The sequence below is a fragment of the Mesocricetus auratus genome, unplaced genomic scaffold, assembly GCF_017639785.1.
Source record: "Mesocricetus auratus isolate SY011 unplaced genomic scaffold, BCM_Maur_2.0 Super-Scaffold_100018, whole genome shotgun sequence".
NCBI lineage: Eukaryota > Metazoa > Chordata > Mammalia > Rodentia > Cricetidae > Mesocricetus > Mesocricetus auratus.
In genome coordinates, this window is record NW_024429199.1 from 37534514 (window position 1) to 37560167 (window position 25654).

The 25654-nt window shown below is 44.2% G+C and overlaps 1 protein-coding gene across 4 annotated transcripts in view; it reads left to right on the forward strand.

The window, feature by feature from the left end:
* Window positions 1-25654, forward strand: part of Plekhg1 (pleckstrin homology and RhoGEF domain containing G1) — a 195003-nt gene that overhangs the window by 87798 nt on the left and 81551 nt on the right. The window lies entirely within an intron of this gene.

Genomic DNA, 25654 nt, shown 5'->3' on the forward strand with positions numbered 1-25654 from the left:
ACTCTGGGGCCAACGTTTTCTCTCTTGTCACAAACTCTCCTGAAAAAATTGGTAATGTTCTGTAACAACATTCAGAGCCTTGTGAGGCAGCAAAATAATAGCTAACATGTCAGATTTGGGGGTTTTAAAGGAATATGCATAGATATTTAATTTTTTAGTATATAATCATTCATGTTTAGGGTACAGTGGGCTGTGTACATGTGGACGGTACCTAATGGTCAGATCAGGCTGGCATAGCCATCACCTCTAGTATTTGTCATTGCTTTGTGCTGGGAACATTCACAATCCTCTCTACCAGCTATTTTGAAATCTACATTTACATGCTGTCAATCACGCATGTGCAAGAGCATTCAAAGTTTCTCCTCCTACCCAGCTGTGCTCTATACCTGTCGCAAGTTTGGAGCAGTCTTATTGAGACATAACTCACAAGCCATGCTACTCATCCATTTGGAGTCACCTGCTTCTGGTATGTGACACTGTTCCTTTTTGTAAGTTTCTACAGAACATGCAAAGAACATACCATTCCCCATCTTAACTGTTTTTAAGTGTATGTACTGTCCAGGTCATCAGCATTCATGATGTTCACACTAGGGTGTGACCATCGCTGTCATTGCCCAGAATGTGCCATTGTCTTTAACACGGCTGTCGGGGCCATTGAGTAGCCCTGTCTGTCCTCAGCTTACTATGCTTTGGGTAACCTCACATCCACTTCCTATCTCTAAGTTCACCTGTTCCAAGTATTTCATATAAGGGTAATCATCCTATATGCTCCCCTGTCTGGCCTGTTACTTGGTTTAATTTTTATATTTAAAATGTAAAGATAAGAGGCTCTTTATTTTCAGTTAGTTCCATAAAGATGGCGGCCATAGGTAGATCGTGTGTGTGTGTGTGTGTGTGTGTGTGTGTGTGTGTGTGTGTAAGAGGGGGTGTGGACACTCTTGCCTATGCAAGCTCATGTGGAAGCCGGTTTTGGATGTCTTGCTTTGTTACTCTTGACCTTGTTCTATGGGGACAGGGTCTCTCACTGAACCTGCAGCTAAGTTGGATGGACAACAAGCTCCCAGGGATCTGCTTGTCTCTACTGCCACCACCTAGCGCCACTGCCACACTGAGATTTTATGTGCACTCTAGGAATTGAACTTGGGTCCTTGCGTTTCCAGCAAACACTTGACCTTTGAGCCATCTCTCCAGCCCTAAAAATCATTCCCTGGAATCTTTTCATCTCCAATACCTAGTCCAGAAGAGGCAACATACTCCCTTAAGATAGAGTGAATTTTTATTTTTATTACCTCATTTGTTTGTTTGTTTGTTTTGAGATAGGTTTCCACTATGTAGCTCTGGCTATCCTGGAACTTTATGTAGACCAGGCTGGCCTCCAACTCACAGAGATCCACCAGCTGGGATTAAAGCTGTACCCCTCTGTGCCTGGCTAGAATGAATGACTTCTAAACTCTCTCTTAGGTGTCAAGAAAGCAATTTTACATAAAGTGAATATAGTCTTTATGCTTTCATTCTGTTCCCTAGAACAGTGATATTTTCTTCTGATATAAAAATGTACAGTGACAGTTGTGTCACACTCCTCAGAGTTACTAAATATAAGAAAGTCCCAAGTTGTACATCATTTCACTGCACTACGTCACAGGTCAACTCAGTGACTTGGGATGAGTCAGGACTTACTGCTCTTGCAGATGGCCTTAGTTGGGTTCCTAACATACAAGTTGGACAGCTCACATCTGTTTGTAACTCCAGGGCCGGGGGTCCTCTGTAGGCATCTGCACTCACAGATGCATGTACAAAATACACACACACACACACACACACACACACACACACACACTCACTCACATTAAATATGAAACAAATCTTAAAAGTCCAACCCAGGAAATCTCTCAAGGTCTGGCTCATTCCTTTAGGAGCTAGTGACCCTGGTGGCATTGAATGACAGGGGTTTCCCAGCTGCAAAGCTGTGCTATGACTTGCAGCAAGCTCTTTAGAGTTACACCTGCTCCTGGCGCTGTCTGCTGGTGTTTCTTTCTCAGGGCTGGGCTCAGGAACAGTCAGACTGAAGCAGAACCTGCTACAACTTCTGGGAGCCTTTTTATGCCAGCTTGAATAAGGAGGCTTCAAGCAATATTTCAGAAATTCTGTCTTCTGTCCTCGAGTTGGCCTCCTCCAGGACTCTTGCCTCCAATGAATACCCCACTGGGTTGTGGGTTCTGTTGCTCAGTTTTAACTCATCACATGGAACTTGCAATACTTAGATTTCCTGAAGTGTCCCCTGCTTTATCTAGATGATGAGCCCAGTCAAACCTCCATGGCCAGTGTCCTACCAGAGTGGGCAACACAGTAGGCATTTGAGAGCAGCGACTTCAGGAACATGAAATGTGAGGAGTTACAAATCCAGGAACCTGGAATATGTAGATGACCTGTGTAATCAACTGTCTTGATGCTTTTTAAGTCACACTAGGCACTCAAGTTATTATGGCTTTTTACATTTCAAAGGCTTACAGACCACCATTGGCTCAGATATAAAATAATCATTTCTGTGCTTATACCCTGTAGTCGGAAAAAGCCCTTCCTTCCTCATGTTTTAGTGACAGCCTGTAATCATGTTGGAGCAATATTTGAGATGTTTTTTTTTTTCCTCCTCTAAACCACTGTTTGCTTTTCTGGCAGCTGGGAGGAGCTTCTCCTCCATTTCAATGGGATGGTTCTTCTTTCCCAAGCCCAGCCACCCACCTAGGGAAAGGAGTGGTTCTAAATCTCAGCTAACAATTACTCTGGGAGGAAAGTTGATGATAAAAATCAGTTGATCCCCAGATGTTTATTGAGGACCTGGAAGAAGTCCTCATTAAAGGAGTGTGGCTGAGCCCTTGTGCATTCCATCAAACCTTGAGACCTCCTTTAGTTCCAGGTAGGCTTGGAAGAGCTGGGACCTAGGGGTGGTCTGGGATCCTGTGTATCCAACTGCAGCCCATTTCCTTCGTCTGGCCCGGGAGCTGACATCTGCAATCCGACTAGAGTTTTTATGCTTTTAATAGATGTCTAGGAACTTCAGACACGGGTGAAAGAGAGAAAATTGTGTAATTACAAGCTGATATTTGGTTTGTTTATAGGCTAGAAGAATTTTTATCTTTACAAACCCCCCAAAATTAAATTAAATTAGCTCAATTTTATAATTAATGGTAATGACTGAATGTCAGAATAATGTTTCCAAATAATTTACTATACCTATTGCTATTTCTGTTGGGATTTAATAGACTTATACTCTGGCCTGTACTTATTTTAATTGGTTTAAGCCTGGCTATATAATTCTTTTCCCATATTTCTCATAATTAACTATGTAATTACCATTTGGTAAGAGCCCCTTAGTTTAATTGGAATAATCATGGGACTCATATTCAATAAATATTCACTGAGTAACTGCTAAGCATAGAACTAATGGGCCTGAAGGGATCCCTAAGGCTTACATTTTACTACTCACTTCATAGTGTTTGGGACATAGAGAAAACAAATCTAAAGACACATACACAAACATATTTGTATATTTAATATCTATGGATATTAACATGTTTATTATAGATAGATATCAAATATAATTATATATTTGTGTAGTCATATTTATATAATATTTAATAATGTATTGATAAAGTATGTATAAATATATACACACTCATATATATGCATATATACATCTATTATATGAATAAGCGGAATTAAATTGATGCTAGATGGATATCCAAGAAAGAAATTTACTTGCTTTTCTAAGCAAGTAAATTTGAATTTGGCCTTCCAAATTACTGAGAACACTATCAACTCTGAGACTGGAGCCAACAGAAATTACATATTTGCTCTTGTCTTACTGTCAGTAATTTTGAACTCATAAAGGTTATAAATCCTACTGAAGATTTGATATTAATTTGGCTTTTCTATTACGACAGCGGTAGGACTAGCCCATCAGCACATTGGAAGATTCCAGGTAACTGGGTGTCTCCCGTGTTGGCTGAGTGTATTGGTGATTTCCACATTTGCAGGGCATCAGGAAGGGCACTGTTGAGATGGGCAGCGTTACGAGCAAAAGTGGGAAGGTGTGAAGAACCAAGGGCATTTGTGGGGAATGATGAGTTATAGTTCCAGGTCAGGACCTAGAAGGTCTGAGCATCCATGCGGGAGCTTGGACTTGATCCCTAGACCTTATGAACTTCACCAAACCTTCCTAGTGAAGTAACTCACATTTGGAAGGCAGCTGTGTAGAGTGGTGACTTGAGGGAGCAAGAGACTGGATTGGGCAAGATTCTGGGAGGAAGTCAAAACTGATGGATGTGGAGAGGGAGAGAAAGGACGGGTGGGAGAGGCAGAAACAAGCAATGGGTTCTGCTCGGTGGCACAAGGAAGTGGTGTTATGGCTATTGTTTATTGTCTGTGGGTTTGGATTTATGAAGAAGGCTGAATAACTAATGAAGACCTTAATGCTTTAGAAAAGGAGATTCTTATTTCATTTCTCAGAAGATGAGCCATAACATACCAGGTCACACCACACCATACCATACCATTACTATACCAGGTCACACCACACCATACCATACCATACCATTACCATAGGGTCCCATTTAGGTCCCAACATCATTAAGGAGGCTGCAAGGACCTCAGAAAAATTTCTACTCAGCCAGACACTTTATTCATTGGGGCTTCTGGGATAAAGACACAGTTGGACACGTGCACAACTTAGGAGCAGCTATGGGGTTGGTCTAATGGGATTTAGGTTTGTCTCTTGCCTGATACCTGGCTCTGGGTTGGTTTAAGGAAAAGAAAATATTGGCTGGGGGTATGAGAGTGAATCAGGAGACATTTCATGGCTTGGGTTCTGGGTGGCAAGGGAGAAGGAACTCTTTGATTATAGACACTAATTAGATAAACACTGAATCTAAAAAGCCCAAGTTAAAGCCTAGAGCTATATCCTGGGTAACGAGCTGAGAACTTCACACACATCACAGTCATCCTGTCAGCACTCTGACAAGTACTAATGGCCCCCTTTTACACTCAGTCACTTCAACAGTCTTCCCAAGCTCAAATGAGTAATAGCAGCACTTGGAGTGAAGAGTCGGCCATTTTGAATAGTTCATGACAAGTTCCTGTGCTAACCATAGTGCTTGATGTACATGGCCCTGTCTTCTTGACTATTCCTTCTCAATCTAGACTCAATGTGAGTCTAATCCTGCTCAAAATGGGCTGTTGGGAACCTGTAGAAGCCTTCCCAGGGATCACAGGGCCAAGGGGAGGTGACCAATGTACTGAGGTTGCTGTTTCCCAGTAAGCCCTCAAGGATTTTTGCCAGAAGAGCGTAAAATGTACGTAGATAGTTTGACCTGTGCTCTGCATGTTTGAAATCCAGAACAGTGAAATATGTGGCTTAATCCCTGCCCCCTCTCAACTTTTGGCTTCCTTCTCTGATTATTATAGCTGAGGCTTGGATGCTCTCATATCAGCGAGCAAAGCACGAATTCCCCCATGTCTCTGAGCTCCCTGGGAGAGACTCTGAAGTCTTGCATCTGTAACCACCCTCTCCTTGGTTATTCTCCAGCGTAATTCTTTAGTTGATGCCAAACTCCCTGTGTATTCCGCCGCCTCAGCCTGACTTTCATCTCTACACGTGGTCACCTCTTAGCTCTGCTTTCTGCATAAACTCACTGGTCACTTCCTCTGCGAGCTCCTTTGGTGCATGTGTTATCAGTCACATAAGTGTGTCTATAGAGCACCTATTTGCATAGAGTTAAGAGGATTCGGAGCCACAAGAGGCCCAGCTCAGACTTTCAGAGACCTTGTGACTAGTTGGAGAGGCAGGATAAAGGCGCAAACAGCCCTTCAAAAGCATATATGCTGTGGTGCTTGGGAATTTAGAAGTCACCCTGGGCAGTTAGTACGGGCTCTACGGATGGTTACTATCTTGCCTGCCTCTGTCTTTATGTTCTTCATAGTCAGTCTACAGGCTTTGAAACTTTCTAGACTGAGAGTACTACACGTATACAGCAGAAATTCCTGTCCTTATACAGCATTTGTGAATTTCCGTGGGGACAGTACCTCTCCTTGAATACAGGGCTCTACTATAGTTCTCTACAGAGATCTCTGAGCCCCAAGAGTTGACCCGTCAGAGTTCGAATACCAGTGTCACCACTTACTTGTTTAGTAACCATAAAACATACTTCCTAGGTAGTGCAGGCCTTTAATCCCAATACTCAGGAGGTAGAGGCAGACAGATCTCTATGAGTTCAAGGTGAGCCCAGTCTATATAGCTAGTTCCAGAACAACTAGGACGACATAATAAGAGGCCTTGTCTCAAAAAAAAAGTTACTTCCTGTTCCGTGTCTCATTTCTCAAATACAAAATAGAGGTGATAGCACCTGCCTTTGGGGATTACTGTGAGAACTAGAGTTCATTCATGTAAAAGGGAAGCTTGGAATGACCAAGACTACATAGAAAGTACTCAACGGTGTTGGTCCTGGTGAGCAGCTATTATGACACAGCTGTCTCTGTCCATTGGGTGGTTTCCTAGCAACTGGAGCCACTTGCCCTGGACATTCCTATTTATTTATTATTTTCTCCAGTTCTGGGGATCAACCCCAAGCGTCCCCCATGCTAGGCAGGAACTCTACCACTGAGCCACACCCAAAGCCCACTAAATCATTTTGCTTATGTAGTGGCGAATTTCTATGAAAGCAGTTTAAAATCCTCAGCATAAGCAATTCCCCTGGAATACTAACGCCAGGGGGTATTTTATTATCCCTGCACTGACATTTTAATAGCCAACGATGGCCTTTAAAGGAATTGGGAAGACGCACAGGCTTCCACCCTGGAGTTCCTGTTGTGTTTGTTGTTACCATGTGAACCCTGGTGGTGGTGGCTGTTGCTGTTTGAAGTTCATCAGCCTTCTGCTCCACAGTGACATTCGGCAACTAGTTTCTGTTCCAAACAACACTATCCGTCTCATTGAAAAATCAGCCCTGATTTCCGTTGTCTTTACAAAATGTTTACTCGTTGCTCTATGCGTCTTGGGATTTAATAGGGCACATCCATTTTCTACTGGCTTGGATGCCAGATACATTTACTTATTTATTTTTTATTTGTTTTGTTTTTTCCAGACAGGGTTTCTCTGTATTGTTTTGGAGGCTGTCCTGGAACTCACTTTGTAGACCAGGCTGGCCTCGAACTCACAGAGATCAGCCTGCCTCTGCCTCCCGAGTGCTGGGATTAAAGGCGTGCACCACCACTACCCGGCTGACCTCAGTTCTTCAGACTAAAAGCCTGCACAGCGAAAAGTTGTTTCTACCACGTAGAGAAAGTCGACTTTCCCTGACATTTCCAAATACAGGATGTGTTAGAAAATTCATACAGGAGGAAGCAGACTTGGGTGGTGGGCTGGCTCCTCTACTTATGAATTGTGCCACCTTGGACTTGTGACATGGTGTGCTGAGCCTTGACCTGCTCGTCTTCACATTGAAGACTTCCTTCTGAGGGCTGAGTGGGTCCCTGCGTATCAGCTGCTTATGCTGGTGCCCACACAATCCCATTTCCCTTCTGTTCATTGGTGCCATTTTTGCAGAGACCTGACTCCAAAGTTCCTATCTTGAATGAAAAATCTAGTCATTATGATTTTAGTAGGATAAAATATGCCCACCTCAAATGGGGGTTTCGTGCACAGACCTCTAGAAAGCAATTAAGTATGTTTCATTAAATCACCCCCTAGGAAAGAATCAGGGAACCATAAGCCTAACTCAAACTTAGAAATGTGGCCTTAAAATTATCCTTAACTGTGTTCACAGCAAGTCAGCATGGGGCCCTGTCTGTGTTAGCTGTGTTTCGAGAAAACAAAAACCCTACCAGCCTAAAATAATGTCCCATGTCCTGGCTGTATGTCATGGTTGCGGTCACAGTGTACTGGAGCACGCCTCCTTCTGTGACTATGTTTAAAGTCCACATGTCCTGTAAATCACTGTTTGACAGCTTAGATGGGAAGTCGAGGAAGTCTAGCAGAAGGTTTTAGCGAAATCAAGAAACAGACACTAACGCCACAGACAGGAGAGTGGAGCACTCCTGGATGGCATCATTTCCCCGTCCCCAAAACGCTGCATCAGGGGTAGAAGGCTACCGGCTCTGGAATAAAATCCTCAGTTCCTAATTTGAAGCCATAGGTACGCATTAATCATGCCGTAAGCACTTTGAACATCTGATTATACAGACATGAACACCCTCACGCTTTCTGCCTTCTTGGATTGGTAGCCCTGGGTGCACTGGTGTTTTTTTCCTCAGCCCCGTTGCCCTGGCTTTGTGGGTGTGTTCCAGAACAAGAGTGTGTCTGTGTAAAGTGTACTGGTTTAGACTCAGAAGTGGAGGAAGGAGTAGCTGAGTCATGAGCATAGTTTTGCGAGGGCTCTAAGTCCAGAGATAAGAAATAATCTAGGAAGAGGGAAAGTGTCTCAGAGTATCTGTGGAAGCATAAATCTGAGTCCTCTGAGACTGAAAAGCTATTTATGAGGAGTGGGCTACTTACATATTATCTATTAAACGGAAGTCTTCATTGAATCACCAAAACAGTATGAAAAGTTATGCTATGTCCAATAAAAAATTTCTTGGTTTTAATCATATTATTTTAAATATATATTTTATATGTCTAAAATGTTATACACATATATGTATATGTGTATATGTTTATCTGTATATATATGGGGAAGGTGAGCCATCTGGAGCCCTTCTATAGAAGTTGTGCTTGGTCGTTGAGAATTCAGATGACTCCAGCGGAGTTTGTCAGCTCTGGAGGGGAGTTTGACTTCTCCACCCATTGAGACATCTGTTTACCCTGGCCAGTCTCACTGTAGAGAGAGGATGCAGACAGTCCCCTAGAGTGAAAAGGGTCCCCTAGAGTGAAAAGGGACCAGCCTGTGTTTTGTTTTCTAATACCAGAGCAGCTTTCTTATAAGAAGGATCAAAAATATCCCCACATTGTGTCTGCTTAGGAATGCAATTCTAGACCTTTTTATAATAGAGCCTGGTTTTTATGAACTTGCAAGGCATTTTGTTCTTCTGAGTTTTTTTTCCTCTTTAATATGATGTTATAGGTAAAGATTAAATGTTGATAATGCATTAAACAGGTTCCTGTGAATTTCAGTAACTGAAATGTTGTTATTACATCCACCTTTTAATTTATAGTTTCTTATAATCCTTGAATCCAGAATCAAATTATCATATAGTTTCTTTTTTAGTACCTAGAGAAATTAGAACTCAATTGTGAGTGGTCATCAATTTTGATTATATTATGTCAGTGATGTTTGTTAAGAAATCGTTAGTATATTAATGATTTGATTCTTTGAACCGACTACATATTATAAAAACAAGAAATACTGTAAAATCTTACTTATTACTTCTCATTAAAGTATCCAGTTTTATTATTTTCATACACACACACACACACACACACACACACACACACACACGAAGCCTTAGCTTAGGCTTGTCCCACTAGCTCTTTCAACTTAATTTAACCTGTTTCTACTCATCTATGTTTTGCCTCAAGCCTTTTTACCTTTCTTTCATTTTGTATGTCCTACTTTTCTACTTCCTCTGTGTTTGTCTGGTTGGCCCTTGGTGTCTCCTTGGCGTCTTTTTTTCTTTATTCCTGAGTCTAAATTCCTCCTCCTACTTACTCCCCAAATCTGGAAGTCCTGACTATACCTCCTCCCTCACTGTTGGTCATTCAACTTTTTATTAGCCCAATCAGGTGCCTTAGGCAGGCAAGGTAAAACAGCAGCACATCTTACATAGTTACACAAATGCAACACATATTTACATTGTTAAAAAAATATTCTGCAACACTACACACACACACAAACACACACAGAAAATCAGAGTATGCTCCAGGAAGCATGTCTTATATAATTTTAACAAATTGGCTGAAAAAATATAATAAATACAGTAATAGTAATTGCTAAAGACTATTTGGGGGAGTGTAGCAGCCCACAAACACCTGTAAATGCCACTAGAGGTTGGACAATGTGCAGAGGTCTAAAGCCCTTTATCTGTCCTTCCCTGACAGTTGTGTGGAAGTTAGGATTGGGGTAAGTGAATATAGATCCATGTGTTCAGTTCTCCAAGAGAAGTGAATTATTTTCACTGGTCACCCCTGTACCTGGAGATGTCTTCAAAACAGATTTATTTCCGTATAATTTGATCATTATTGCCAAGATGAGTCTCTGAAAAAAAAGTGTATTTCAGGCAATTTTTTTTTGTAGCTGGTGCAATGAATATCAGATGATAAAAAGTTGGTAATGCTGCTTATTGCCCATTACATGTCCTTGTCATTGCTCACAACTAAAATGCATCTGGCCGCCGGGCATTGGTGGTGCACACCTTTAGTCCCAGCACTTGGGAGGCAGAGGCAGGCGGATCTCTGTGAGTTCGAGGCCAGCCTGGTCTACAAAGTGAGTTCCAGGACAGCCTCCAAAACAATACAGAGAAACCCTGTCTCGAAAAACCAAAACAAATAAAAAAATAAAATGTATCTGTCATCCAAGCCAGTAGAAAATGGATGTGCCCTATTAACTGGGTTGTTACCAGTGTCTACCATCATATGTTAGCTCTGTAAGCTGCCACATTTGGGGAAACTTAGTGCAGGGTCTAGGAGATCCTCGTACATTTGGTTTTGTCTGGTTTGTGGTTGGGGCTCAGGATTTATGATTATTTAAAAATAAAAGGGACTGCCGGGTGGTGGCGGCGCACGCCTTTAATCCCAGCACTCGGGAGGCAGAGGCAGGCGGATCTCTGTGAGTTCGAGGCTGGGCTGGACCGATAGCCTCCAAAACAATACAGAGAAACCCTGTCTCGTAAAAACCAAAAAATAAAAAATAAAAGGGACTAGTCAGAAACTATTCTCTAGAACCCTTCCTTACCTGGGGACTTTAGTACCTGGCAGATACTCAAAAAGATGCTGTGACTCAATACGCAATGACTAATGTGAGTTCAGTCCCAGGAGGCATCTGTGCAGCAGATGACCACCTCATAGATGTTGATGCTCCATAAACATTCTGGGATGCTGCTCTTTCTAAATCCCTTCACCACGGGGGGGAGGAGAAGTGTGAGATTATGAGGCTGTCTACCCAACCAGATTCAGACCATTGTGTTCCTCCCTACTCACCCAGGAAAATACCCAAGCCCTGGTGACATTCTATGAGTACTTCCGATGTACCAGGCTCTGTATGCCTTATAGCCATTAAGTCACTGAAGTCTCAGAACGCTCCGTAAGGCCACAGAAAACTAAACAAGGTTAGATGTAGCAAGCTTAAACAATAATTAAAATATTCCTGTTTTATGAATACTTTATTAGGGATCTTAATGAAGGCGATGGACCTTCACAGCTAACCAAATAAGCAAAAAAAAATCCTTTTGATTTATAATGTAAACAAATGAAAACTTTGAAACTGTCTAATTTTCCTTCCCTTCTGAGGATGAATACTGGCGCTCCTCCACGGCCCCTGCTAGTTCTGCTAACTCTTATGTTTAGCGTTGATAGAGCCAAATTTTAGATCCCAAGTTTTGATAACTAGCTCCCAGTGAGAATAATATTTATCCTTGACAGTGAGCAGGTTTTTTATTGTTTCGTGTAAGCTGTGTGCTGGGGAAGATGCAGAGTGTCTTGGGAAGGGACACTGTCAGAGTGGGTCATGGGACGGAGGACCAGGAGTCCCACAGATCTCACCCATGGGAAAGCTAATCATGCTGACATAGGCCGGCTCTTAGAAAGTGCACTCTGCACAGCTGCCCTCTCCCCATGAGCACGGCTGGTACCCACCCTCTGTCAGAACAATGCCACCATCTGAATTGGTTCTCAAAGTGCATCCCTAGCACTAAGGGTGCATCAGCCTTCTGGGAATTTGCTAGGTCTGCAGTCACCCCGCTCCCAGTTCCACAGCCTTGCAGGTTCTGCGGTGAGACTGTCAGCCAAGGGCTAAAACAAAGTGACCAGATGACCCAGGATTAATCCCTTTTCCAGACTGCAGTTTCTTTCATAAAATGAAAAAAATTCATTGTAAGTAGGTTTACTCTAAGACATTCCCTCTCCCCCACAGCCCTGGGGTTCATGTCCCAAGTCCTCAAAATCCTCCCATCTGTGATGCTGACTACACACCTGGCAGTGTCGTATAGTAATGGAGAAGACAGGCTGAAATCTGACTGCCTTTGTGCAAATTTTCCCCCTTGCACTACAGGTCTTTTGCTTGTATATTATGGTTTCCAGTTTTGTGTTTTTATGGGATTTCTGTGTTTGCCAATGTATGTTCTCTGTGCTATATGTTTCATGTGTTTTTTTCCCTTTGGCTCTTTGTTTTTCTGTTTGTTTTATCCTATTCATATTTGTTTGTTTGTTTTTAATATTTGTTGTTATTATTCAGAAGCTTGTTTGTTTTCTAATGAGAGGGGACAAGGGAGGATGTGGATTTGGATGGGTGGGGAGACGGGGAAGATCTGGGTGGAGTTGGGAGGAGTCACCATAGCCAGAATGTATTAATCACCTAAAGTTGCTGTGTACTGAGCTCTTGCTGGTTGGAAACAATAGCACCAGTGCCTAAAGAAGGTAGAGAGGGGATTGGCACACAGAACAGTGGCCTGACACTTACGAGGCACACTCTAGTCAGCTGGCCACAAGGGTGCCTTTCCCTACAATGTTCTGCAACATCGGAAGACACGCCATATACAGCTTTGTCTTCAATGATTGTGTGGCATGGTTTAATACGTATTGGGGGACTAGAGAATTGGCTCCACAGTTAACATTACCTGTTGCTCTTGCAGAGGACCCAAGTTCAATTCTCAACACCCACAAGGCGCCTCACAGACGCCTGTACCTCCAGTTCCTGTGGATCTGAACCCTCCCCTTTAAGATGAGGTCTCTCAGTGGCCTAGAATTTACCAAGTAGGCTAGACTGGCAGGCCAGCAAGCCTTCCGGGACCTGCCTGTCTCTGCCTCCACAATACTGGGGTTAAAAGCTCTGTAACCACTCCCAGTCTTTTTTACAAGGTTCTGTGGACCCAACTCGGGTTCTTTAGCCACTGAGCCAGCCAGCTCTTGTAGGAACAGCTGTCCTGTTGGCTTAGGGCCCCACCCTTGTGACCTCATGTAACTTTAATTACGTCCTTGGGTGTTAGGGCTTTGACAGCAACAATTCAGTCCACTGAGGGTTAGGTCACACCTGGAAGAAAGGCGGATGGGAATGCGTGTGTCTGACATTGGCAATTGCATTCATTAAGAATTCTGTCCGCAACACCATTGCAATAACTCGTGTAATAAAATGTCTAAGTAGATTAAACTCTAAATGTCTACGAAAGAATGGAATGCAAAGTCTATCTTGAAGACATCATGAGAGAATTCATTTTCACGGATTATAAATAGTTTAGCTCATCTTCAGGAAACAAAGTCACGGTGATATTTCTCCATGTGGAAGATGTAAAGAACTCTTTTTCTTGCCCATGGGGTTCCCGTAGGCTGAAGAGCGAGCATGCGCAGAAGGCCAGGCACTTGCCTGTACTCATGCGCACTGAGGGGTGCTACTCATCCTTGCTTCACTCCTATTTTCTTGTGCAAGTAGGAGGTGCCTAGGCTTCCCGGAGGAGGTGTGTTGCAGCCCTGTGGGCTGCTAATAAACCTCAGGTTTGGGAAGGGAAAATGCATGCGCGGTGAACACTCTGAGGTCGGACCTGTTTGAGCCCTGGAAGCCTGGAGGTCTGGGGTCTCTGCTTTTCTCTTTCACACCAGCATTAGGGGAAAGTGGTCGGGTTTGGTTTTCTACCCCCTCCCCCTCCCTTCCCCCTCCCCCCCATGCTTCTGAGGGAAGATATCCAATATCAGAGAGGGTCCCGTGTCTGAGAGTCCTCTCAGAGGCCTCTGTGTAATTTGAATTTTTGTCTTCAGGGTTCAGAAGGAAATAAACACTGGTATGGAGGATCAGGTTGGGGCTTTTCCCCTTTCTAGGAACAACGCTGATGGTGAGCTGGTGTCTCCAGCCACCCTCTGAAGTGACTCGAGTCCAGACTAGCAAAGGCCCTCTCCCCATCCCTGCTTTTTCCTTGCCCAAAAGCCCAGCTGTGCGACCCTCTTTGTTTTGGTGGGGTTAAAACCTCCAGTCTCAAGTCTGAACTTCTGTCCTATTGTTCTTCAGAAGGGACAGCAAGAGTCCTGTGACCGTAGAATATGACATGCAAATCCTGGCATTTACAGCAAGTGGGCCTTGGCTTGTTTTTCACAAGAGCAACAAAACTGAGCCCCACTCCAGCCCTTCTGTAAGGGTGTATGAAGGGCCAGACCAGCACTCCTCCCTGTCCCCCAGATGTCACCAGCCAACTCAGGGTGCTCCCTGTGGAGGCTGCGCATTTGTACTGCTCTTCAGAGGGGCTTCCCCCTTATCGTTCTTTGACAATCATTTAAAGTCCAGAATGATAACACCAGTTATCTGTGTTTAGCCAACTCACCAACTAAACTATTTCTTCCTTCTTAACCCCTCATGGAAACCCTAAGCACACTGAACTTTGTTGAAATTTTGCTTTATCAAACATCTAGTAGGATGGATAGGAGACTAATGTATGACTAATGAAGCACTGGGGAAAGGACACAATATTTACTGCCCAATATTACAATTAATATTCTTCCTGCCCCCCTGTGAACATTCACTCTCTCACTTCTCTCACAGAGAGAGCAATTGTGGTTTTCTGTTCAAATTTTGTCTCAAGTCGTAATATTGTACTTGTTTTTTAACATTTCATCTCCACATGGATTACACAGCGAAGAGAGATAAATGAGGCCTTCCGGTGTCATACCATTGGGGATTTCTAAGACCACTAAGCTAGCAAACAATGCAGTGTCCAGATGTGTTCATATGTGCCGTGCAGGATTACACAGGTCATGGGTCAGGGAAATTATAAGAAGGAAAGAATGGAGACAAGACATGCATGTCTTCAAATGATACTTTGCCCAGCTCGAAGTCACAACTTCTCTCGGGGAAAGAGGGAGTCCTTGGCTCATCCCAAGCCTATGGGAACAGATGCCTGTGGGTACAGATGAAGGCCAAACTTTGTCATCTCAGTTGTCACTGCCATCGGCAAGGAATAGGAACTTACTTTCCTAACTCTACACCCAACTGAGACCCTGCTCAAAGATACTCCAGCTCCCAATCTCTCTGGAGGAGTTCCCCTGGTGACCATCAAACCTCTGAACAGGCTGAAAGCCCACACCACCCTTCTGTTTATGGGAGAAGGCTCCTCTGCCCTTCCATTAGATGAACAGACGCCACAGCTAAGTTGACTGCGGTATTACGGTCATAGTATTCCGGGTTTTCTTTGGTTTTGCTTTGTCCGCTGCCAGTCTCTTCTTCCCTTGTGGGTACTCATGGACTGCCAGGTTGCCGGGGAGTCCCATTCACTGTGTAAGCAGAAACAAGGGCTTCCCCCGCCCCTCCAGGCCTGTGCCCACTCTTCTGCCCCTATCCCTGATCCTCTCAAGCTACCAGCTTTCACTATTACCGCACAAGCAGCCTAACCCCAGCCTCCCAGGTAGAATCTGTTATAGGCACCTAAGTAAAAGCTGAATGTCACATGCAGATATTGTCAGAATTCTCTTTCCAGGGGACATGTTAGCCAGGTGCGGGGTAAATTAGTCAAACAAGCAACTGAGAGAGTAGGCTAGAGTGGGGAACAGCCTCAGAGTGTCCTCCAGTCTCACTCACCAGGCCATGCAGGTCACCTGTTAGAGTGACTTTGTTTTAACTGTCATGCCTGATGGTCCTTGAGGAGGATGGCACCCTGGATGACCTTGAATCAACCATACTTTTTATCCTCTGAGAGCATCAGTTACGGTGTGTGGGCTGCGTCCAGCACAGCTCCAAGGACAGACCAGACAGGAGGCAAGGCAGTAAAGAAAACACAAGCTTGGGACATACAGAAAAGCTGGGACTCGGGGGCCTGGGCTCTCTGATGGAGAAGCTGCACCCCCCCCCAGAAACTCAGCATTTATTATATGCTATTGAAATGGGAGGTAAAGGTATTTCATGCATCTGGACAGGGAGATGGGGTTATCGCAGACAGATAAACAAGGAGGCTGAGTCATTCTATACACTTGAACAAGGAGGCAGGGTCACCATTGGAGCAGTCTCTGTAGGGAACAGTCTTCAGGCTGTAAACATCCAGGGAGAAAAATATCTACAGTGGACATTTCTGCACCCACTAACAACATGGGGACAGCTTTGCCATTTTCCTAAGAGTCCAAGTCACTGGGGTCCTTGATGTGGCTGTCCCCATGACAACAGCACACATCCACTCATGAATTTTCTTACTCCGGTCTTCCTCCACTTCCTACATTTTGGGTTCTTATGTTTTGTTTTGCTTAATTTTTTGTCTTATTTTACAAGAGAGGGCTTCTCTGTGTAGCCCTGGCTGTCCTGGAACTCGCTCTGTAGACCAGGCTGGCTTCCAGCTCAGAAGGATCCACCTGCCTCCCTAGTGCTGGGTGTAAAGATATGCTCTACCACTGCCCAGCTTGTTTTGTTTAATTTTTGAAACAGAGTTATGGTAGCCCAGGCTGGCCTCCTGTCTCAACTCCATAATGCTTGGGAGAATAATTTTGCAACTGTGCAGTTGGTTCAATTTCTTTTTTAGGATTTATTTTGGAGGAAGTGAGTGCATGTATGTGGATGCCTATGAAGGCCAGAAGAGAGAGAGCATTGGATTCCCTGGATCTGGAGTTACAGGTAGTTTTGAGGGGCCTGATGTGTGTTCTGGGAGCCCAGCTCATGCCTTCTAGAAGAGCACCAAAAGCTCTATATCCACTGATCAACCTTCCTAGCCTCTAATTAGTTCAGCTTCGGTGTTCCTGCCATCCAACCCAAGGCTCTATCACAGCAGGTTGGGATGTAGTCACAAATTGGGACAATGCCCCTGTGCTAAAATGAGCTCTTTTTTCCTTTATTCTGTAGTTTTCAGAGAGTCATTTTACAGAAAGTGGGGCAATGTCAATAAGCAGCCAAAGCTGACCTGAGTTCCAGACGTAGTCAGCCATCAGATGATGCTGCAGCTTTGGTGCTTCTCAACCTTCCTGATGCTGTGACCTTTTAATACAGTTCCTCATGTTGTGGTGACTCCCAACCATAAAAGTTATTTTCATTGCTACTTCATAACTGTCATTTTGCTAGTGTTATGAATTGTAATGTAAATATCTGTGTTTTCTGATGGTCTTGGGTGACCTTCAAAGGTGTCTCAATACACAGGTTGAGAATCATTGTTCTAGAGGGATTTTTTTTTGCCCTTGCTAATATTTGAATTAGGCTGTCCATTTCCTGCTGGGAAAGAAATTATGGGGGTTTTAATTCAGCCTTTCTATACAAAGATCACACATTACTAGTTCATGTATCAGTCCGTGGTTGTAAATGTTGGTGGGACCACTTTTAGGAAGCTAAAGTCATCTTATTGCCTGAAGGAAGATGGTCTGTGGAGTTCACAGGTAGGTCATGATGCCAACACATTACCCAGAATCATGGAACCTATGATTCATAACCTTTGGAAAGGTGTTTTTAAATGCTAGAAACACTGCATCTTTCATCTTAGTAGTTGAGGGGAAATCTTGATCAAAGAGATGTTAGCCACTCAGTCACAATGACAAACATGTCCAGGAGACCCCCAATCCCATGCATCTCAACCCCAGATCTTGGGTTGAGAACCCACATCTCTTTTCATTAGCAAAAAATATTGATGACTTTGATTGTACAAAGTAAGTTCAGCTTTCAGGCTATTTTGCATTACTAAATCAGTAGTGATAACCAGTAGTCCACTACTTAGAATGGCTTAGTTCATTGAGGCTCATCATTTTACTGTGACTAATTTGTAGAGACCTTTAGGTTGATGTTGTATTCAAAGCCATACGAACAACTAGGCAATTGTCTCCAGCCTCAGGTCCCCTGCTAAGTCACTGAGTAGACTCATCAGCTTCCCCTCCATCGGCCCATTCTTTTGTGACTCCTTCTTTTAGATCACTGTTCATTTTGGCTTGTCTGTGCCTAATGAAAGAGCTGGGTAAGGAAATTTGCATTGTAGTTTATATTATGAAAAAACCCCATCCAACTGGCCAGACAATGACAGAGTCATGGTTACTGTCTATGCAGCTCTGCCCAGGGTTTGGAATAGGAGAAAAGACATGCATACAGATAAAAAGAGAGGATCACTCCAGAGTAGGGAGGGACAGTTTCTAGGAGAGGAACTATTACAGCAAGCATTCTCGTTAATTGTGGTGTGTAACTGTGTGGTGTTTACACACAAGAAAAAAACCTATGTTGGGTGATTGCCGTGTGTGAGAGCAGTCGGTGCCTGCAGGAAATAAAGGGTCTTTTATTCCCTGGACAGATGGGTCTTTTCTCCCTACCTGGGCCTCCTACCTAGTTCTTCTCAGGTTTCAGGCATCCATTCACACATCCCTTCCTCAGGAAAGTCTCCCCAGATTGCTCTCAACGATCCCCGCCCTTTTTTCCAAGCTTCCGTGACACCTGTGCCTTCCATACCTAATGCACTTGTCATAAGGTCACCTGCCTGGGTACCCAAAGGGAAGGGAGCAGGGTGCTCGTCCTTAGGGACAAAACAGCGTCCTGGGAAACTGGGGGAGGGATGGAAGTGTGCTCAGCACATAAGGGTTGCCATCATGAGAGTTTATTTTGTTCCCTCGTATTATAATTATGCCAATAAACATATTCACTAACAAAAACCGTGAAGACAAGATCCTAGTGGGAAACAAAAGAGCTGGCTCCTACCCCCAACTCACCAAAGACTAATATTTACACGCGGCCTCCCTCCCCCTTCTTGTTCCTCTTCTCTTGCATTTGCACAAGGATTTGATGGGCTCTGTTTGAGACGAACCACAGTGAATTTGGCTACACTTGCTTTAGGACCTAATGAAGGCCGACCTGTCTTGGAACAGAGCTCTCTCTCCTTTCCTTTGTTCTGTTACTGTAAACAAGTTACTTCATGTGCCCCTGTGGGAACTGGGATGAGGCAAGCACCGGGACTCCCAGAAACTTTCAGCAAGTTTGACTCCCTCAGCTTGGATCCCAAGTCATTAAATACAGGGTGAAAGATGAGCCGGTTGTGGGATCGCAATGGGAAGTATGGGGGAAGGCAGTCTAACAGAGCTGGAATTTACTGTCCAGAGTACATCGCATCGTGTGCGCTCTCTCTCTCTCTCTCTCTCTCTCTCTCTCTCTCTCTCTCTCTCTCTCTCTCTCTTTTCCTCTCTCTCTCCCTCTCTCTGTATCACCTGAAGGGCAGTTTGAGAACATGGGGGAGCATGCGTATACAGTCACAGTTGTTTCTATCGGCAGCGCCCCTCACAGCCAGCTGTCTGGCACTCATCACACTTATTTGAGGCTTGTCCCACCCTGCTTGACAAAAGCTCCAAGATGGGGAAACTGGTGTCCAGGATCAGTTTCCAGTGTGCAGCCTGAGACTTAGTGGCTGCCTCTACAGGAAGGCAAGAGAGGGGTGAGGCTCTTAAAGCCAAGAGGAAGGGTCCTCGGGCCGTCGCTATGTGTATTGTATTGCTGTGCCTTCTGGGTGGCAAAGATCAACTCGCCATGGCAACACATGGGCAATTCAGATTGTTGTAATCACATGATTGGATCTGTGGTCCCTGTTGCCACCTTTAGTTTAAGACAGAATCCCATAAAGAGTGGAGTCATCTATCTCCACTCCCTCGGGAGTAAGCGCTGCTTTCCTGGAGCAGATGTTGCTTCTGGCCTGCTGCAGGTTCTACCTGAATGGGATGGGTGGGATGGTTACCATGGTTAAGATCAGATGGATATACACATCAACATCCTTCTCCAGTCCTAGAGATTATACCACATCCTCTCAAAGGAATCCATTTGCTCTCATCCTAGAGGTCATCACCTCTGTGTTGTTTTTAGTTTGAGGGCACAGGAAGAAGATTTACAAGGGGACAGACAGACAGACAGACAGACAGACAGACAGACAGACAGACACACACACACACACACACACACACACACACACACCACCGTGGTGATTCCTGGAGGTGATGTGAATGGAGGCAAAGGGTCTGAACAGGTTCCTGCGCTGATTTAAATGTGTTCCAAGCAGCTTGTCCATGTCACCCTGCAAACCTATACCCTCACGTCTGCTGTTTTGATAACCGCCTCTGAAGCCACCATCATTGGGGCTGTGCAACAGCTGGAAATAGCGGGCCTTGAGTCTGCCTCTCACCCCAGGGCACCCACGGAGCTGTGTTGGCAAGAAGAGGAGGAAGCTAGTAAACAGGGGTTGCTTCTTATGCTGGGGTGTGAAAATGATGGTTCCTCTGGAACTGTAAGGATTCTTTTTCACTAGCATTTTGGAAATACAACTGTGGGGCGTCAGCTGCACACCCAAGGCCCTCCTCAAGTTCAAGCACATTGTGGCAGTGTCTGCAGAAGTATAGATTGTGTGGAATGCCTCTGGCTATAAATGGGTTTGATGTGTGTTATCTCCTGGGGGTGGGGGGAAGTGTGTCTAAAAGCCAGCTACATTCTGCAGGGATAATTCGTCCATTGTGCTTTGTACAGAGAGTCCTCCTGGGTGTCCTTAAAGATGGGACTGATAGATGGTTCAAAGCAAGAAGCTATTTGTAACATATTTGCTTGCTTGCTATCTAAAAGCTGCTCGGCTCAGAAATAACTAAGACGCGATTTTGTTGCTCGGGAGAACAAAGGCTAATGTCCTAACCAAAGGAGAGTACAGCATAGAGCTAAGCCTTGTCCCCAGCACAGAGACATGAGCAGCAGAGGATGGCCTGCAGCAGAGCAAGGCTTGAGTCCAGAGATGAGTTGGCCCACCCCATTCCCTGTGTGGCTGATCATGGTATGAATATGGGGGAGAAGCTAAATCCTAAATCAATTGGAAGGGTGGGCTATGAAAACCAGTGTTGGGGGGAAACGTGGGTGCTGTGTACTTGTTTGCTCAGATTCTTCTTGTCTTGTTTTGGTTTTGTTTAAGACAGAGTTTCTCTGTGTAGCCCCTGGCTGTCCTGGAACTCGCTCAGTAGACCAGGCTGGCCGGAACTCACAGAGATCCTCCTGCCTCTGCCTCCCAAGTGCTGGGATTAACGGTGTGCACCACCACCAGATGTTCAGCTGTTTGCTCAGAGTTTTATGATTATTCCTCAGGCCTTGCGTTTAGTGCAGCAAGGAAGGGGTTGGAGGAGAAACGAGGCTTTTCCATTGATTGACGTGAGTAGCTGGTGTGTGTGGTTCGGTTTCTCTTGGATTTAGTGTTGCAGTACAAGCGAGAAAGACTCATATTTCTCCAATAGTCAAGTGATTTACATCTATCTTAAACTGCTGTGTCTTCTGCTGAGAGTAAATTCTTTCTGAATTGATGAAAATAATGTCAGATGCCATTGAGATCATGTCACTTTACAAATAGCCCTTTGGAAAGAAAGTTGCCAGGTCAGTCTCTTTGACCAGCGTGTTGTCAGTTGGTGATGTTTTCTGGGCTTAGAATGTAGGCAGAGTGTGTGTATTTTTAATAGGTATTGGCAGAGGGTATTAGTTCATTACCACTCGCTTTCAGAAGAAAGCTGGGGTGTCCTTCAAAGGGACTTTTACCAGATGTGGGCTGGAATATGCCATTTACTCTGCTCTCTCTGTCTCTGTCTCTCTCTCCATCTCTCTGTCTCTCTCTGTCTGTCTGTCTGTCTGTCTCGCTCTCTCTCTCTCTCCTGTGATATACTCAAAATGTAATACTATCTACTTTGCCTTTGTGCCAAAGAAAAAGTTCTAATAGATTCAGCATAAATTGGGACTGTCGGTTTGCTGATTGTCTTAGAAAGTGGGAGATAATGGCAGTGTCTAAAACCAACCCGAAAGCCTCTGCAGCCCCCAGCTGCTGCGCTTGACGTAGAAGCTATGGCATGCACCTGTAAACATCTCCTGAAATCTCTAGCACCTTTATATCTGACGCTGTGATGCAACTTTCTAAATTAGTCTGATCCTGTAGATTTGGGGCCAAACCGTTTCTCGAGTTCCCCAACTCATGCCTTTTCCTTCCCTGCCGTCTCGGGGGCATCCATTGTCCAGCTTCTTGGTGCCGTTGGCTGGCTTCAGAGTTTGCCAAACATTTCAATGTGGCCAGCCTTGAAGCTCCAACCGCTGGGTGGCCCACATTCTTAGAAGAAGGGAAGCTGATTCTTGGCAAGGGGGGGGGAGAAGGAGATGGGGGGGCATGACCCGATGGTCTTTCCCAGGGATATTATGGCTGTCACTCATAACTTTTACCTATACCAGGAAAGATTTGATGTATTTCTTTTGTTTTTAAATGTGTGTGCCTATGTGTATGTTCCTGAATGAGCTCATATGCACATGGATGTCAGAGGACCACTCTGAGTGTCATTTCCCACACACCTTTCACCTTCTCTTTGGTCTGAAACTTCACCAACAAGGCTAAGGTAGCATGCCAGTAAGGCACAGGGATCCACCTGTCTCCTTCTCCTACCTCATCATCATCACTGAGATGATGCAGTTGTCATCCTCTCTGACTTTTTCCATGGACTCTGGGGACTGAACTTGGTCCTTTACTGATAGAGCATCTTCCTAGCCCAAGAGTGAGTTTCTAACACAGGTTATGCACCCTTATCTGAAAATCTGTCTGTGAGTGAAGTCAGAAAACCACAAGAGCTGGAAGCATTTGAGGTGCTGACATGAAGTCACAAATGGAAAATTCCAGATCACAAAACCTCATTTCATGCACAAAGGTATGACAAATGTTTCCTGAAATTAATTTCAATCTATGTACACGGGTGTATATGCTACATAAATGAATACATCTTTGGACTTGTGCCCTATGACCAAGATAGATGGATTATGTATGCATAAATATTTCAAAATCCAAAGAATTCCGAAACCCTACTGATCCTAAGCATTTAGGCAAGAGACAGCCATTGGTGTGAGTCTAGGCTGTAGCAGACTCCAGGGAGGGTTTTATTTTTTCATTGGTGGAGACTCTCACCCTGCTGACTTTCCCTGTTGGCCTGAGTTTTCCTTTCTTGCTAGCTTGCGTCCTGGTAGCATTGTCCAGCTGTGTGATGCTCTTTTGAGACCCAGTTCCCCATTCCCGATGGCAAAGTGGAAAAAGTCCCCTTCTGCTGGTTGTATAACCAGTGCTGATAGAGAATCCAAAAGAATTGCTTTGCAGCAATGTATCTTTATCCACTAGGGAGGACACTTGTGCATTTACGTGCGACTAACCTCACTGTGCTTGGAAAGAAAGTTTGCCAGTGACTTGGACAAGGATAAAGCTCTGCTGCCTTCAGTATGTTAGAGGCCTTCTCCTGCTCTATGCACAGAAGGTGGAAAGATCGTGGTTTCTTTCCAAAAGCTGCCACCTGTCCAGTTAACTGGTGTGTGAGTGTGAGCTAGGAAGGACTGGAGTGCAAAACCTTTGTAGCGTTCAGAGTTCCAGTCAAGCCTAGCTGGGCTATAAGAAAGCAGGACCAGTGAGTGAAAGGCCCCTGACTCTCCAACCTCCCTGCTGGTAATCGTCCTTTGGTCCTGTATGCTATGCATTGGTTAATTCATTTTGCCAAAATTGTGGTACTGGGATAAATACAAAGATACAAAATGTGTGTGTGTGTGTGTGTGTGTGTGTGTGTGTGTGTGTGTGTGTGTGTGTGTGTGTGTGTCCTGGTCTAAGGGAAAAAATACTTCTAATTTAAAAACTCAGATTCAAACCACTTTAATCTTTTGTTATCTGTAGACATGATGTAGTTGGTTTCAGTTACTTGCAAGTTCCCTACATGAGAGGTCTTTGTACCAGTTGGTGAACTGGAAACAGAAATCGTCTATAACCTAGCTCATGACTGTCTGTCTAGGAATGGCCTGGAAACAGAAATCGTCTATAGCCTAGCTCATGACTGTCTGTCTAGGAATGGCCTGTCCTGTCATTTCAGAGCTGTCCTTTGGTGGTCATCACTTGTCCAGTGGACAAATGTAGCAAACTGCCTACTGCCCTCACACAAAGCAGCTGGGCTGTAGTGTTTTCCCTGTAACACATACAGCATCTCTCAAAAATACTAAAACAAAACAACAGCGGCGTGTTTGGGAAGAGGGAGGACTCGAGGGCAGAAATATTTTATCAAAAGATAAAAGTGGTTAATTTGATGTCTGAAGATATACACAGAATGCATAGGAGCCAATACACACCTCTGTATATTTGAGTTTGTATATTTAAAATCTACAGTAAGGGAAGGTTGCCTACCTCCCTCTGTGATAGTTCAGGGAGGGGAGAGAAGAGAGAAAGTGATTAAATATGAGGCTGCAGTACCTATTATGAGCATAATAAGTAACAGTCTGACCAATAGGACCTGTCGTGGGATGGGGGTGGTTGTGAAAACTTAATTGGAAACTTGTAAGATGGAGGGAATTCGGTTAAGTAGAAAGGAGGGTGTATCTGGCCCTGGTGTGGGGTGATAATGAGGACAGAGAGACCACTGTATGGTCAGAAGGAAAGATAAGGCTGTTTCTACAATCCAGGGGCTGGTGGTGAGGGGCTTCCTCAAAAAGGTCTCCTAGAACTCTGGATCTCCGTCAATCTAGTGGGTGTGAGAGAGTAGTCACGGCAACAAGGTGTCTTCCACACTAGCGTTGCTGTCTGAAACACTGAGTGAAGAAGCTGCGGATGCTCAGACTCATTCAAAGCAAATAGGCATTAAAACAAATTATCCTATTATGCTGTTAGCTTCAAATCACCTAATAGGCGTGATAGAAATTGCTGAATTAAAGAGGATCTGCAAAGGCTGTTTCTCATAACCACACTTGAAGGCTTTTGGTAGAATGTGCATTGAAAGGTGTCTGATCCTTTTAGGTCACTGAATTTAAGGCATCTACAGATGAACAGAATCTAGTCTTGGGTATAAATATATAAATATAAACCTTTATTGGAACTTTATCTCAAGACAAATGTAGCATTTTGTTTTATTTTGTTGTGTGCTTACGTGTATATGTGTGTGTATGTTTGTGAGATGTGGCATTTTAAAAGACAAGTAGCCTTAGGAAAATTTAAAATCACAAATAATTTGAAGAATAATTTACTGAAATGCAGGAATTAAATCATTCTGTATTTATTACTTAGCATCTATAAATATAAGACCACAGGATTTAGCTGTTTCCCAAAGAAATGCCTCCGCATTTTGATTGTAGACATTTGCCTGCAGACAGAATATTTTAAACTCTTGTTTAAAGTCCTGCACAAATGTAGTCCTGTATAACCCTGCTGCCTGAAATGAACAGAGTCTAACAAGCAGCCTAAGGTACCCAGGCACCCTCAGCTGGGCATTAGTCAGCTCTGGACACCCCTTTAAAAGTTCTGCTAAAGTTGTGCGACTCACTTTCACACAAACTTGTAAATCAGGAAGTGAACTTGAAAATATCTGACCTCCAAGGATCTAGCTCATTTTAATGTTGGGCTTGTGGAGAACTGTGGCCTGAGCCAGAAGGTAAAAGCCAAGGAGCTTTCAGACTGTGGGTTGTATTTGATGTGTACTAAAGAATGGAAGCCGTAGGGTGTCGCTCAGTGAAGTGTGCGTTTTCAACTTACCCAC